This window comes from Empidonax traillii, unplaced genomic scaffold, assembly GCF_003031625.1.
Source record: "Empidonax traillii isolate 1590-97213 ecotype Southwest subspecies unplaced genomic scaffold, ASM303162v1 scaffold92:size1159251, whole genome shotgun sequence".
Taxonomy (NCBI): Eukaryota; Metazoa; Chordata; class Aves; order Passeriformes; family Tyrannidae; genus Empidonax; species Empidonax traillii.
The window spans coordinates 887,391-903,478 of NW_020955285.1; the positions used below are offsets into that span (position 1 = coordinate 887,391).

The following is a 16,088-nucleotide window of genomic DNA, read 5'->3' on the forward strand; positions in this document are numbered from 1 at the left end:
ACTGTCAGCTTTGTTCTGGAGTCACTGAAGGGGTAGGTGACGGTCACTACACATCAGCTGGTAAAACCACCCACAGCAGATTCAACAAAGTGCACCACACAGGAAGTTCTTCATTGACAGTATTATCCAGGGCCCCTGCAGATCATAAGATTCCGGGATGCTGGTCTTGGAAATAGGAGGATTTGCCTGCGTGGATATCTGTGATGAAACTACATATGGCATTTATAAGGCTTCTGTTGTTGCAGAGTTTAGCCTGGTTGTGCTGTTCTGACAGGTACCCCAGGGCCCACAGTCTGGATGAAAACACTGCTGAGCAGCCTTTTAGAAACAGCAGTTTAAAACCTCTAGAAAGGGAAACTAGGTGACATTTTCAGAAGCAAAAGGCCTCGAGGCTTTTCCTCGCTTGGGGGAGTTGTCTCTTCTCAAGTTCAGGCTCCCTCTTCTTAATCATTCGCCTCTTTAGGGTCTTTACACTTACAACAGAGGTGAATATGCAGTCAAATCCACAACCAAACTTCAGTCTGGCACTGAAGTTTGTCACTTGAACTGAATCTAAATTCATGGTTGTTTATTACAAAACCTTGTGGTTAGACAGTTCCCTTTATGGACTCTAACTGAAGTCAATGGACTTTTTGGGCACAGATATCTACTCTCAGATATTCAGAGGACATTGGGCACAGCTGAGATCCACATATGTGGTGCACTATGTGGGTCCTTCTGCAGCAATCAGACCTTTCAAAGAGTGGTTTTATTCAGTGCATCTGATGACAGGCTTTTAATGAGAACAAGCTGTCATGGAGAAAAAGCATAATTTTGAAATGGGTAGCAAATACTTACACTTTGTTTTTATTGTGATGCCAACTTTTCTTGGAGAACTGAGGAGCTCATTTTCTGCGCTGGATATTAGAAGAGAACTTCAGAGTCACTGGTTACAATTTTGGAGATAGCTGGGGAAAAGATAGGTACTAGCTGATTTGTTTTTCCCTAGAAAGATGCTGTGTAATGTTTTAGATAGCGTAGAGGAAAGAGTCAGAAAAATGTTGTTTATTCATGTGATGAAATATTACAGACTACTAATTTAAGCTGGTTGGGTATAGCCTACCAAAAAAAAAAAAAAAAAAAAAAAAAAAAAAAAAAAAAAAAAAAAAAAAAAAAAAAAAAAAAGAGAAAAATTGTGTTTCTTGGCCTTAATGCTTTTTATGGTGCTTAAGTTCTTTAGGGTTTTATGAAAGGTAATTTGTTTTCCCACTACTGTTCTGGTTTGGGTTGGATTTGGCAAAACTGAGGAATGAATTCTTCAGGGTTTTTTTCCTCTCGTTGCTTTTCCTCTCCTTCCCAGTAAGATGTTGTCTGAACTTGGCTTTTGCAACTGAGTATCAAGGATTACCAGCAAAAACTGAAAAAGCAGATCTCCTGACCCTTTCCATTAGGAAAAGAACATTTGTTCAGAGGCCCAGCAGGTTTGTTAAGAAACATTTTTACTGTTTCACAGGAAAAGGAGGAAGGATTTGCATTACTGGGCACTGGCAGCACTGCCCACTTGCTTGTTCCTGCGCCTTTCTCTGACACCCTTCCTTCTGCCACCCACAGCAGTAGCACCCCCAAGCCCTCCTCTCACAGAATCACAGAACATTTAGGGTTGGAAGGGATCTCTGGAGATCACCTAGCAATCTCGCGTCTAGATCACCTAGACACCTGCCAAGGCAGGATCACCTAGAGCAGGTGACACAGGAATGCACCCAGGCAGGTTTGGAATATCTCTGGAGAAGGAGACTCAAAGATTTCCCTGGGCAGCCCTAGTAGAGAGGTGCCCACGCTGCTGCTGGGTGAGCTTCTGCCGTCAGGGACAATATCATTTATTGTTGTTGTTCACAGAATCACAGGGCATCCTGTGTTCGAAGGGACACATCCACAAGGATCATCGAAGTCCATCTCTTCACCCTGCTCAGTACATTCACAAGAATCACACCACGCGCTTAAGAGTGTTGTCCAAATGCTTCTTGAGCTCTGGCAGGTTGGTGACCATTTCCCTGGGGAACCTACCTGCTCCAGTGCCCAACCACCCCCCTGGATGAAGAACCATTTTCTAACATCCAACCTAAACCTCCCCTGACACAACTTCAGGCCGTTCCCCCGGGGTCCTGTTGTCGTCCCTAGCTGTTGTCAACGCTATTATTATCATGATTTTAGTTTTTCCCCTTTGTTCCTCATCCACGGGGGGACCAACCCCCACAACCCCCGGCGCTATTAGGACACCCTGCTTAAGAGCGTGAGGGGAAAATCAGAGCGAGAACGCGGCAGACCTTCGGCACGGCAGAATTTGTGAGGAGGCGGGGCCTCCAAGGGGCGGGATTTTGGAGGCTTCCAAGTGGGAGAGGGAGGGGTTTCCCCCGCCTCGATCGCTCCGCGCTCCATCGACGTGCTCTGGGGGCGGCTGGCGGTGCCTGCCGGTGCCGGGCGCAGGTGGCGGCCGCGATCGCGGCGGTGGCGGCGGGCGGTGAGTGACCGGCCCCGGTCCCCGCCCCGCTCCCTCCGCCCCGCGCTGCGGGGCGCCTCCGCATCCTTACCCCCCACCACCACTTCCCCGGGCGGAGGCCTCCCCTTTCCCCCCTCCCTTCGGCCTCCCCTTGCCTTCCGCTCCCCGGGCGGGGTCGAGCGCCGCGTCCCCGCCCCGGCTCCCCGGGGGGGACGGGAGCTCCCGGGGGTGGCTCTTTGGGGCGCGGGGGGCGGCGCTGGTCTCCGGCCGTACCCCGGTGGCTTCCCGGCTGCAGCCGCTTTTCCGTGATCCTTCAACGCCCTAGCAGGAGACCGGGGACGGGACAGGGCGGGGGGATTCCCCGTCACCTGCGAGCCCCGCGGGAGGCACACGGTGCCCCGCTGGGTGACGGCGGCTGCCAGAGGTCGGGCCCGGCGGCAGCAGCTCCGTAGGCTTTGCCTCTGCTGCTCGTGGCTGGCAGGGCCTGGTGGGAGCTCCTGGGCCCGCCCGCTGCTCGGGGACATTCGGTGCTGTCTGAAGTCGCAGAATCCATTAGGTTGGGAAAGACCTCAGAGATCATCGAGGCCAACCTGTCTGAGATGATCGAGTTCACACCCAATGAACCGTGGGTGTGCCGGGGGAGGGAGCAGGGGAAAGGGGGGACAGGGAGAGGTGAGGTCTGACCTCTGAAAAGCTGGTTATTTGCAGGATTGATTGGTTTTTTAGTTTTTTTAACTTCGTATTTAGTGGTACCGTCGACTTTCAGACACAACTCCCCAGAAATGAGTGGGTACTTAGGCGAGTGCAGTAGTAAAGTAACAGAGTAAGAAATATGGAAGGAATTGAAATAACATATACAGGTTGAGAGATGGTTGATTTCCTTCATATGTATTTGGAAGTGTTACACTTTCTGTGACTTAATTATTTTATTTTATTTTATTTTTACTTCCTGCCCAGTTCTACATTTCTTCCTCATCTGCATTGCAGTCCAGAAGGGTCAATGAGCTGGATGGGGAAATGTTATATATATAATGATATAGAAGAGGCCTCCTTGCCTCTTCTATATCCTAATTAGGAACCTGAAAATGATCTCTTAGCGAGGGGTAGATAGCCGATATTTGGGAATTCTTGTTTCCAGAAGGGATTTTTTGATTTTCAGCATAGTCTTCCTTCTACTCTGTCAGCTATTCCTTGTTTGTTTGTTTGTTTGTTTGTTTGTTTCTCTTCTCCTCTCTTTCTTTATTTCCTGCAATTTGCTTGCTTGTTTTGGGTTAACAGCTTCTAGCCATAGGCTCAAAAGTTTTGAATCAAAAGCTAATGAAATATTAAGCCATTCTAGATCTGACAGAACATCAGATTAAATGTAAACTCCAAATGTTCATTATTTAAAGTGTAGTTTAAAATTGTAATCTTATTTCAACTTTCCAGGCTTTCCAGTAGTTCTGAAAACAAGTAAACAGTCTCTTTTCTCCTTTAGTGATTTCTGTACATTTCATTACTATAAACTTTGTTTTGTTTTTGCTTTTACTGAAGTTGTCAAAACAGTTAAAGGCTTGCAAATAAACAAACTTATGGCTTAGGAAAACAGATCTGTTTTCTTCCTTTACCTTTTGCTCAGCTGAAGAAGGAAAGCTCTGTAATTCTTGCTTTCCTATTTTGATAGCATCTTATCACAGCTTGCCTGACCCAGCAAGAAGCAGCAAAAGGCATGTCCTGCTGCTGATTTCTTTCCCATGGATAGTTTACAGTTTTTGTGATTTATGCCCACTCCTTGAACAACAATGTTTTTACATAGATGGGATTTCTGTTGTCTGAAACATCATTTAAAACAGATGCAGTTATTGTCATTATACTGGTAGGATTTAACTCAGTGAAACTTACTTTAGGTTGTAATGGTAAGAACGTTTTCTCTATGGAAAACATAACTTTTTTAGGACGTGTTCGATTAAAAGCATGTTATCCATCAAACTTATGCTGGATTTTTTTCAAATAAAATCTAAACTTGTCTGGTGTTTTTATGGCCTTTGTTCAATAAATAACAATATTTTTACAGACTTGACAGTTGCAGGGTTTTTTAATCCTGTAATTGCTTTATTGTATTTTGGAGCTGAACAACGGTCTAAGGTAATGAATATTTGAAATGAATTCTAAAAAAACCCAACCATTTGAAGTTCTAAGTCATGAACACTAAAAAAAAAATAAAAAATAAAAAATTCAAAAATTAAGTCTTGAGGAAATTACTTGATATTGTTATGCGAAGAAACTGTTTTGTCTTCAGTACAAAAAGTATTGTTCACTGTTTTCAAATCTGTAGTTATTCAGATTTTCTTTGAGATTGTAGGATTTCTTGCTAGCGAGGGTCTTTTGCTAGCTGTTGAGAAGATTTGAGGAAAAAACAGACATTAAAATATGTAATCCACCAGTTGTTTTCCCAAGGTCCTGTTAGAAAGAAACTCTATTCACTTATACAGTCCTTTCTTTATTATGCTGCTCTTCCCAGAGAAGCTGGACTAAAGCAAAATAAGTAGGTTGACTAAAGAGGCAGAGGCAATGACCTCTGTAAGTGATGAAAACTTTTAGATACATTATGTTAAACCATACTTAATCAATTTCTTTCAATGTGCTGGTACGTTTTTCTTTAAATTCAGTAAGTCTTTAGCGCTGTACTTGACACTAAACATCAGTTTTCAGTTATTTTAATTTTGTTTATTCTGTGCTTTGTGGCTTTCCTACTTCATTTAAAAACAAAAACAAAAACCAAGCAAACAAAAAACCAACCAAAACCGAAAAAGAATATGAAAAGAAAGAAGTAATTATCTCAATAGGATGGTGACAGAAGACTGAATATAAACGGTGTTCTTAAAAACACGGATTTTGACAGCTGTGGAAAGTCTCCATGAAATAATCCACTGTTAAAACTTTGTATTCCAGGACAAAAGCCTGTGAAGCACAGACGGACACTACCTGTATGTACTTTGAATACCCATAGATCACTATTTACTTAAGCAAACAGGCCAAGAAAACCTTGCACAGGAGAAATAAGTAGTACTTCATTTTACAGTCACAGACTGGAAAATAGTACTCAGAAGACTGTATGTGTGACAATGACTTTATTTTCTATGGGAGTCTTTCAGACAGAGTGGAATCTACTGCTCTACTTAAAAGTAAGCCAAAGGTTCAAAAATATAAAAACAGCTAAATTAGTATCTTTTAGCAGAAGTCAGATGTTAGCTCTTCAGCTTAACTTTGACCTTCTGTCTTGGACCACCTACATTCTGTGAAGCTGGGCTGTGCAACGTTGCCTTTCAAATTACTTTTCCCAGGGGAGAAATACAGTGTTTGGTAATGGAGGGAATCTTGTTTGTAAAGGTGCTTGGAGGATGAGGGATGATTAGACAGCACATGTATAGAGGTCATGTCAGATTGATATTTCATCTTCTGTGCTGAACATGAAAGCAAAAGTCTTATGTTTACAGCTTGCAAATTATGAGTTCAAAAATCTAGCTGATTAAAATTTTTGTAGCTTACCCTGGAAATTATTTTCTGGAATTTCACTCTGCATTTCAGTTCCAAAGCAGTTGGATTATTCTCCCAGTGTCCAAAGTTAGAGGAGAAGGGAAAGGCAGGACGGAGAACTCATTTTTGTGATCTCCCGGAGGGGGAAAAAAACCCAACAAACCTGAAGCATGCAGTTTTCCCAGAAGCTGAGTAATGAGAGAAATGCCTGAAAATAACTATTCATTGTGATCGCAACGTTACTGGCTTTGCATAGGGAAAGGTAAACTACGTATTTAGTGTTTTAAACAACACCAAATCAAACACTTCTCCACCTTCCTATGAAGAAATTCTTTGGAATGGTACTTTTTATATTGTTTTGAAAGCATTTAGTGCTTTTTCTCCAAAAATAAATTGGGCTGTGTAGCCCTTTTTAGCAACAGATGCTGTTATTCTGCGGACAGTATGTACAGCATTTTCATTAGAAAATACTGTGATTGCACCTGGTGATGAATGTGAAAGCCTGCGTTTCCTTTTTAATTTTGTTTGCTTTGTTTTTAAGTAAAACAAAATTTCTGAGACACCAAGTCCTTAATGGGTCTGGTTTTCACTTGACCTTAAGGGAACTGCAGATTCCCAGATTTCTAGTTTAATTCTCAAAGGCAGACCTTAGGCTATATTGTGCAGAAACCAGTGGGGTCTCTGGCAGTGTAAAAGTGTCTGTGGATCAGATTACAATATAAATCAGGGGGTTTTAGGTATATTTAGACTTGTATTTTTTTTCTTTGACTTTGTGGATAACCCGAAAGTAATGTACCTTGTATTTTGAAGTTCATAAGAAAGCCTGTATTAATTAAAGATCTAGGCTTATGCTGAACAAAAATTCCTTTTTAACTGTCTGCTTTTGTATTGAGGACAAAACTAAATTTAATTTTTTTGAGATATTCATAAAATGTCTCAATTAAAAAAGCAAAGTACTGTCAGTTTTATATATAAGAATTCTATAAGTCTTGTGACATTTCGAATCTCACTGTGATTTTAACAGGTCTGCATTGCTTTTTGCAACTGCACATTGGGTATTTGACAAAAAATTTAGAAGCTAGGTATATAGCCAATGAGTTCCACTCATGCTTCCTTTTCAATAGCAGAGAAGGCACAGGGGCTTCTGTTTTTCACAAGACAACTTTACTACTCTAAAAGCATGATAGCTCCATACAGGAGAAGGGATTTTAGGCAGATGAGTGGAAATGAAGAGTATGTAAGGCAACAGCAGGTTTTTGTTGGAAAAATACCTGTGCACACAGTCTGTCACGGTAACCCGTGAGTTTACTCTTGAGTGTGTGTTTGACCATGTGAATCGAGAAAAAAGCTATAGCGTATGGCTTGAGTACTTCCCTGAGCAGAGGCCAGAAAGAGGTGTTTGGGAGAGAACATGAAAAATACAGGAATCTCAGTAACACAAGTGCACATCTTGTCTTTTAAATACTTTTGAAACAAAAGGAACTGCCAAAAAAGTCCCATAGCAAATGTTCAATTTGGTGTTGCAGTCCTGCCTACAAGCACCCAAGTTAAAACTTCAGCCATGTGAACTGTGTAATTACAGTGGTTATATAGTGTTTTTATAAAGAATATTATGTGTAGTTATAGGGCTTAGAAAAAAATCTGTAGTGTCTTGTTTCTTTTCTCTCGAAAAAAAAATTTTCATCCCTTTGGGATTTATTTAGTTTATTTTTCTGAACTTCTGGATCTTTCTGAATGCATTTGAATAAACATATTTGAAAGTTTTTGGTGCTTGGAGTATTGTTTTCGAATTTCTGCTGTTGAATAACATAAGATTGAGGGATGCTGAGGGTATTAAGATTCTTTACCATTTTCCTATTAACTGAAATGATGTGCAGAAAATTATGAATAACTTTAGAACAAAAGAGGAAAGAGTGGCTTAACTGGAGGACAGTAAGGACAATGACTTCTGGATGAAGCAAACTTTGCTGAATGTTGGAGGTAGAAGCAGATGTAGGAAAACGTGCGTTGTGAGAATTTAGAAATTAATAGGAGATTTATGACCATCTGTGATTTGGTTTTGTATAAAGCTGAGTTGGCTTTTTTTTAGATATATGTTTATATGTACATGTTTAGGGCTTTTCTTCAAAACGTTGCTGGCTTACAGTGGTGTGTCATGTAATAAATACAGAAGCTTTTAACCAAGTAGATGAATTAATTTCTGGGGATTTGTAATATAATTTATAATGGAAGTAGAGGAAATTTTGGGGAGAAACACCTGTGTTCAGACTTTCTTTAATTATATTTTCTTTCATGCTATTGCCTTTTTCTAGCCACTTCAGCATGACCAAAACAGACATTCTGAAAACTTAAATTGGTTTGACTTGAGTGTTGGTAATGAATAGGTGCTGTAATATTGAAAATACCAGCAAAAGTGTTCGTTAAAGAACTGGTATAAACCATCATGCTCATATAATTAATAAATCAGGGGAATAATTTATTTTCCGTGTGAAGTTACAGAACTTTAAAGCTAATTTTTTGACAACGTATTTGATAAGGGGAAATATTTTTTTGAATTTTTTTCTTAAGGCTTTCCCAAACAAAAACATCTTAGTCCAAGTTTATAGGGCTGTTTGGATTATTGTAGTGTTGATGGTTTTGTTCAATAGCGGCACTTGGAGATTGTCTTTGTCACTTAGGTAAAAAGATTTTGAACTGACGTGAAAATGTGACTGTGGTTCTGGGCTGCCCAGACTGTGTATGTATTAAATTAAATTTGTGTGCTGATGAGTTTGATGGAGGAGCTATGTGTGTTCATGGTAGCAGAGCAGAGGGCAGGAAATCTTTTTTTTTAAAGTAGACTAACTAAAATAGATTTTATAAGTCTTCAAGCATTTTATTCAGCTTTTTCTGTTTGAACAGGTGATATAATTGGCAGATGAAATGATTTTCTGAACTAAAAGAAACAAAGGAACCCCCCCCCATTTTAAAAGTCTCTGTTCATCTGTGTTATAGGTTATTGTTCCTTTTTATCTATTTTTAGTGGCTTGCTATTTTTACTTCTCGCTGATGAGTTACAAACTCAGTGTTGTATGTTGGCTCATTAACTTCCTTCAGGTTGTTTATGGTGTATGATACTAATGAACAAAATTTCATTTTATGATGGAATGTTTGTGGAAAAAATTCAGCGTTTTGATGTCATAAAGGCATTTGTGTGGTTGATTGTTCTTTGTGGGGAATCTCTCCCTTCTCCAAATAAATAAATATCTCAAAACTCCTGATGTAAAAATAGATCAATATACAGGTATGTTCTGCATTGTAACTGACAGGATGCTGTCATTTAATATGTACAAGGAAATAGATTTATGCTAGTGTAGATTTTTTTTTTTGACGTGTGATAGATAGAAGGTTAATTGATGTTAAATGGATGCTTTGTTAGCCCTTCATCAGCTACTAAACTAGTACAGGAGGAGTGCAAATCATTACTACAAAAGGCCAAGACCAGTATGTTTTCTTAGTGAGGTTTATAGGTCCTTTTTTATCCCTCCCTTCTTTCCCTCCTTCCCAACCACACAAAACATAACCAGCTGTAATGGTAGGAGGAGAGAGCAAGCAGCTTTTCTAAACACACACGCACTCTCGCACTCCGGCCCCCCTGTTTCCCTCCTCATACCTCAGCAGAGTGACAGCTTCTAGATGTTGCGTGCGAGTAAGTTCAGCTGGTGCTGTGTGGTCTGGGTGTGTGGTCTCCAGCTCAACCGAGAGGCTGCTAACAGGGTGGATGAGAGAGAGCAACACTGTTTACTTTAATTTATTTCGGATGCCGGAACTGTGCCCGGAGTTTCTCCTGAGCCGGGTTCCACTGTGAGCGGTGTCAATCCCTCGCAGCTGCAGCCCAGGCTGAACTCCTCTGCCCAGGGCTCTCGCAGCATCTGCCTCAGGTCCAAGCCTTTTAATCCCTTGTGACTCAGAAATGTTAATGGCATCGCAGAGTGCTGTGATTATTTTGCTTTCACTCTGTCAAGATACATCACCATGAAGATGTACCTGGCTGGGTTATGGAAAGCAGAACCTCTGAGATACCGAATGAGCGAGTATGGCGATTGTGAAAGCAAAACTGCTGTGCTCGTTGCTTGGCTGCCCTAAAACTAAAATCTCTAGTACACGCTTTGTGGCTGGTAGGAAAATTCAGGAGCCCTTTCAAAAAGCAAAGGGTATCATATTATGTCATTTAATACTGCAGGTATTTTCTTTTTTTGTCATTTGCCCTTTCTGTTGCAAAACTCGCACATCCTCTCAAATTGAAACTGATTTTTGGCATGTAGCGTTGTCCTGTAAGTCAACATGTTTGTCAGTGTTAATATTGGCTTGAATCAGCACGCCGGATATGACAGGGCAAGACAAATGAGCCTTTGTTTTTTCTGTGTGACAGTGAAATTACCCACTTTTTTATGTTCATCTTTTCATTATAAGTAGCTTAGCGGTGTTTTGAAGAGTTTCTTTCCCCCTAAATGTAAGATTCGTGAGCACTTCTTGTTTAAATTGACAAGTCTTTTATTATTTAAATAAACATGCATAGATTCTTAATATCACTTGGAATTTCAGCATTGTTTAGCTTATTCACTTCCCAGTCTTTTCTGGCAGGCTTGCAGGAATGGACTTTATATTATTAATGCAGTGATGAAGGCTGTGGAAATTCTAGGGCACTGAAGATCTCCAGAGGGGTTAATAAATGTCAGTTATTTTCACAGTGCTGCTTTTTGGATGCTTTTAATTCTTGTTTTATGTAGATTGTCTGTCTGAATTTATATTATTGGGAAGATAAAGCACAGATAAGGTTGCAGTAGTGCTTTTATTCAGTTTGTGATGGTTTTGAGTACAAACATAGAGGAAACATTTTGCTTTGTCATCCTTCTTGGGGTCATTTGCTGTGTCCCATCACTGACTCTGTCATAGTGTGTTGTTCTCAGGGGACTCTCCACGTTTTCTAGTGAGAACAAATTATTAGATTTACTTAGTAGAAGCACCAGTTTGTGTAGTTTAAGGTGAAAAGTCTATCATCTATGTTCTGGAATCTGATTATTTATTACTTGTTTAAAAAGGCATTTTATAAATCTTTTCATTTGGAGATTATTTAATGCTGTGATGTTAGTGTGATAAGAGTAACTCACCTATTGGTTTCAGATTGGTTTTCTTTTAAAAGTAAACAGCAACACCTGAGGCATACTGTGATTTGCACTTGGGTGATGCTTTGCTGTTCCTGCCTCAAAATTTTTTTTATATTGTATCGTTACATATATGTAACTGAGGACAAATAAATGTTTGCTATGTGAATACTTGCATGCTTACTTGTAGCTTAGACTTCCTCAGTGATGAGAAATTGGCTTCTAATTCCATCCCTTCTTGAGAGCTTTGATTCCCTTTGCTAGATGACTGTGGTGCTTGCATTGACCTTGAGTCTGGGTTCCTCTAAGAGAATCCTGTAAGGTCAGTGTCTGTGACAAAGTACTACTGAAAACTTAAAATTAGCTGGATTTTCAGTCACTGGAACCATGTTTATTTTAGAAGTCAGAAACTCAGTTCAACTGCTAATTTTCCCTAAAATTTCCCTGGTGAAACCAGATTGTTACCTTCCAAAGTTTCGTGCCTTCATGATGTGTGTAGTTTTCCTTTGATTTAAACTTACCAGCCATTGTACTATGCTTCAATCCTGAATTATTGTTTTTCATTTATTTAATATTCTAGTGATACTTCCAGAATGGTAAGCAGTACTTTACTTTACCAAACAGGTATGGTAGCTGTTGGCATTTTACTTTATGCTTCTTTGTTCGCCATTGAAAGTTGATTGTGGAAATTTCAGAACTCTTATTTTAAACCAACTTTAAACTGAAGGCTTACAATAGTCAAAAAAACAACTAGACTTGTGCTTTCGCTCATGTTGGACCATGTTTCATTGCTTCACTCTTTGTTTTTAAAGTGGCTTTTCTTAGGATAAAGAGGGAAGGTGTCCTCTCTTTAGCAAACTTGCAATGCTTATAATTGTCTGGATTTAAGGTTTTTTTTTACCAAACCTTTTGAGAGCACAGTTTATTTGAGAAGGTCATGTAAAGACAAAAGTTACGTTTACGAAAGGCATTTTTCAAGATGGCCTTGTAGTAGGTGGCCTTTGCGGAGGCTTTCTAACTCTTCGCACATTGATACAAGAATTATGACAGAATAACAGAATAAAATGGGCAAGATCATGGGAACAGTCAAACAGATGTTATCCATGTTAAACTGTTGGGGAGATACCGTGAGGAAATGAAGTCTGAAGAAGAAAAGGGTGGGGAGGAAAAAAAAGGAGAAGAGACCTTGGTTAGCGTAGAAGAAGATTGTCCATTGCAAAAAAAATAGTCTTGTTGACACTTCTTCAGTGAGCCTGACTCCTCAGAAGAAATACCGTGTATAGAAAACTGTCTATGCAATCTCCCCTAGTCTGCATGAGAAGCAGTCTTTCAGGAAGAGGACTGCTTTTTTCTAATTTTATGCATAATACATACTTGTAAAAATAGATGTGATGTTTTAGGGCAACATATAGAATTGCAACAAAAACCTGTAATTAGGTGGTTGTATTGCTTTACGAAATGAAAAAGTAATTGTTTTGGGTTTTTTTGTTCAGCTTTGCTTTAAATATTTTTAAACAAATTCAGAAACTTGCTTTTTGGACAGAGTAGTAGTATACCGGCTAGGCTTCCCAATAAGCAGTTCAGTCATTTTGGCTGTTGACATGTTTGTCATAAGGAGAAGAAATATTCTAAATTAATTGAAGGCTCCCAAGCATTTACTTGATATTTATAATAATGACATATTTCAAAGATTTCCTTTACTTGTTGAAATAAAAGAAAGCAATTACAGTTTGAAAATAATAATAATAATAATAATAATAGAACATCTCAGTGCTATAGTGCTTTTGTAATGTGTTGAGATTTACTGTGATATTCTCATTCCAGTGAGGTATTTTAAAGCAATTCTGCAGTAAGCATGGAAATACTTTGGAAGAAATATTAGATCTCAGGAGGCTCAGCATTTTTATTACATTTATTTAGCTCATCATGAAGCGGGATCTAGTGCCAATTTCTGAAATCCAGAACAATATGTTGTAATATTACTTCTGAGTTTTGGTATTGAAACAAGCCAATTACCTGTGCGCTTAGGTATTTTGAAACAGACAATAGCTGCAATGTGAGGAAACTATACCATTTTGCGGGGAGGGTGGTCAACCAAATAATACCACAGTTGCTCCTATTTTCCTTGTTTTCCTCGAGATTTCTTCCTCTGCATATTACGTGAAGTTCTAGGAGATGGGTTTTTTTACATGTCTGTTACTGATAAATATTCTACGTGAATCTTTACCAAAAAATTGCTCAAAAGTGAAATAGGTGCTTTATGTTGATGTACTGGTATCTAGACACGTGCTGCTTCCTGCAGAAGGTGATCGGGTGTGCGTGTGAGGACACAGCAGCACTGTTCCTTTACTGCTGTTGTGTATCTTCGAGCTCTGCTGAGGGTCTGTGAGAAAAGCTCAGAAAAATTCATAGGGAAGATAATGAGGAATAGATGACGTTTGTTCTCCTCCATCTTGGTAAAATTAGGCACTTGATTCTTCTCTAACATCGTCTTTGCGCAGGACTCCAAAGGAAACTTCAAATGCAGAAAGGTCTGAGCTTCTGTGCATATGCATCTTGTATAGTATAGCAGTAAACAAGACTTCCCTTGCAATTTCGTGTTCTGATTTCTCTGGGTGATGTTAGGTTTATCAGTGAGAACTGGGAAGCTTATTTCTATTGTGCTGGCCATTGTTTTGTCAGGTGATGCTGTGGTAATGTAGTTTTGAATGCAGCAGAGATGAAAGCTGGGCAAGCCTTATGATGCCAGGATTAGGGAGGCTGACAGAAGATGGGGTCTCTGATTTTCACCTGTGGCAAGGAAGTGGATCAACAGAAGTGTAGGTGGGTTATTTGGACAAGGCATCTTGGAGTAGGGAATGGGGAGATAAGGAAGAGGAATTACCAAGGTGTCTGGATTTGAAAGGAGAGTGGAATACTACCACCCCTCTCCCTCCCTGCTTGAACTTACGGACAAAGAGTCAGAGGGAGAATCAACAAGATAGGGGCAGGAAGCAGTTTGTCTGTAAGACTAGAACCTGGCCTCAGTTTTGAAGTGAGGCAGAGACTGTCTCTGTGCAAGGGGGGAGAAAAGCCAGTGCTGACAAAGAAATAGGAGTAGGGCATGGAGCACAACTTTCTCTTCCATAGCGGGAGAAGACTGTCAGCTGATTTCTTTGTAATCTGCTGATACAGTCCTTCCCTTCAGTGCTGTTTTAGCCACAGTGTTACAAACAGCATATATTGACTACTGGCTTCTCTAGTCTCACGTTGGATTCATGTAAAATGAATTTCCAGTATTCTACATATAAGACAGTAAGTTATACAGTGCTGTATAACTTAATTCCTTTTTCATCCGTTTGTTATTTGCAAAAAAACAGAGAAACTAATGTTTTATTAAACACGTAATGTAGTTTGTGATGTTATGAAGGCAACCAGTCAAGAAATATGAGGTTTGCTGCTTAAAAATAGAAAACCAAACCAGACCTACATTGTGTGTATTATCATGGACTCTTACTAGGCTTCCTTCATGTACTGGACCTGGCTGATATACTGCAGCTTATTATGTTCTTGCTTGTTTCACATGAATTTGAATATCTTATTATTTGCACACTCTTCAAAGGTAGTCTCAGAAGTTCTCTGAAGGTATAAATAGTTCTGTTATGTTCAGAGTATCTAAATGCCTTTTCTATATTGATGAATTTGTCTTCAAAAATAGATTTGAGCATTCTTATTGTAAATATGTGTAACTGAAAAACACATTTCAGATCAGATGTAATTATAGAATTGAAGTTGTTATTTAGGACCTCAGTATTTCAGATCATTGTGTAGTATTCCCTGTATTCACAGTGCATTTCACACTGACTCCAGGTGTGGCTGTGGACCCTGAAGTTGGATCAGAAAAAAATGTAAATTTTTGTTATAAGTTACCTGCGATGCACCGGTGGTACAGACAGACAGTGACAGGATACTGTTCTGGTGGCATTATTTGATTTCTTTCACCATGAGATCTTCCTCCTGATTCCTGCCTTTTCGATTTCCATCTTCATTTTCAGTGTGCGTTCCAACTTTGGAATGTGAAGAAAGAAACCAATTTGTGGGAGCTTCTTTGATTCACGACGTATCTAGCTAGTAACACTGAAAAATTTGGGGAGGTTGTGTGGAAGTGTGGTGTACGCTGGTAGGATTAATGTATTTTTATATGCAGGAGCAGCTGAAACAAATATGTCTTACTTAATTCAAGTATTTCCTAACTGCAGGTGCTTGGAAACTGCAATTTTGGTGGAGTTTATTGTTGGGGATGATTTACAGAGTTTCTAGGTTTCATGGAATAATTGACCACTAGCAAGTAAAAATAGAAAATACATCTCAATTCAAAATAATGATAAGAGAAACCTTTTGAGGCTTGGCTTATATTCCACTTTTTTACCAACCTGAACTTTTAAAATTGTTTACACTAAAGTGCTCTATATGTGTAACTGGGACTTTGGAATACTGATGGTATTTAGTGTTGTAAAAATGGAGAAGTTAGTGGGAGCTAACATGCTTCAGGTTATACTCATCAGCTTCTTATAGCTACTTATAGCTGCAGAGCTGCACAAAGGAAGCTGCTAATAAGCTGTAGGAATTTGTGATGAATTGCTTAGTAAACTAAATGTAGGCAGAATAACGTGTTCCATATTGGTGTTTGTGTGACAGAGCTAATTAAACTGGTTTGAGTTGACTCCTAATTTCAGGTGCAAAGGAATAGTCTTCTGGAAATGCTTCTTCAGTAATTTTATGTGCATTTTTGTTGATCTGTTGGGATATTAGTTGTTTTGTTGGTGATCTGTATTAGTGTAGTGTCTGTAAGTCATGTTTTAGTTTTCTCAGTTTATAAAAATGTTGATGCTTTATAGAAATAAGTGCTGTGGACTTTTTCACATGGAACTGTCTATGTCAGTAAGTCTTATTTGATGGAGAAGTTATCCAAA

At 39.4% G+C, this 16,088-nt stretch overlaps 1 protein-coding gene across 3 annotated transcripts in view; it reads left to right on the forward strand.

Moving 5' to 3' along the window:
- Positions 1 to 2,377: 2,377 nt before the first annotated feature.
- The window catches only part of EXOC2 (exocyst complex component 2), a 121,815-nt gene continuing 108,104 nt past the window's right edge, over positions 2,378 to 16,088 (forward strand). Inside the window, exon 1 of one of the 3 annotated variants that reach the window (XM_027881665.1) lies at positions 2,378 to 2,497. The gene's annotated coding sequence lies outside the window, so the exon portion shown is untranslated. Of the gene's footprint in view, positions 2,498 to 3,153; positions 3,300 to 13,418; positions 13,549 to 16,088 lie in introns of those variants that run through there. The other 2 variants (XM_027881667.1, XM_027881666.1) reach the window with 2 other exon arrangements.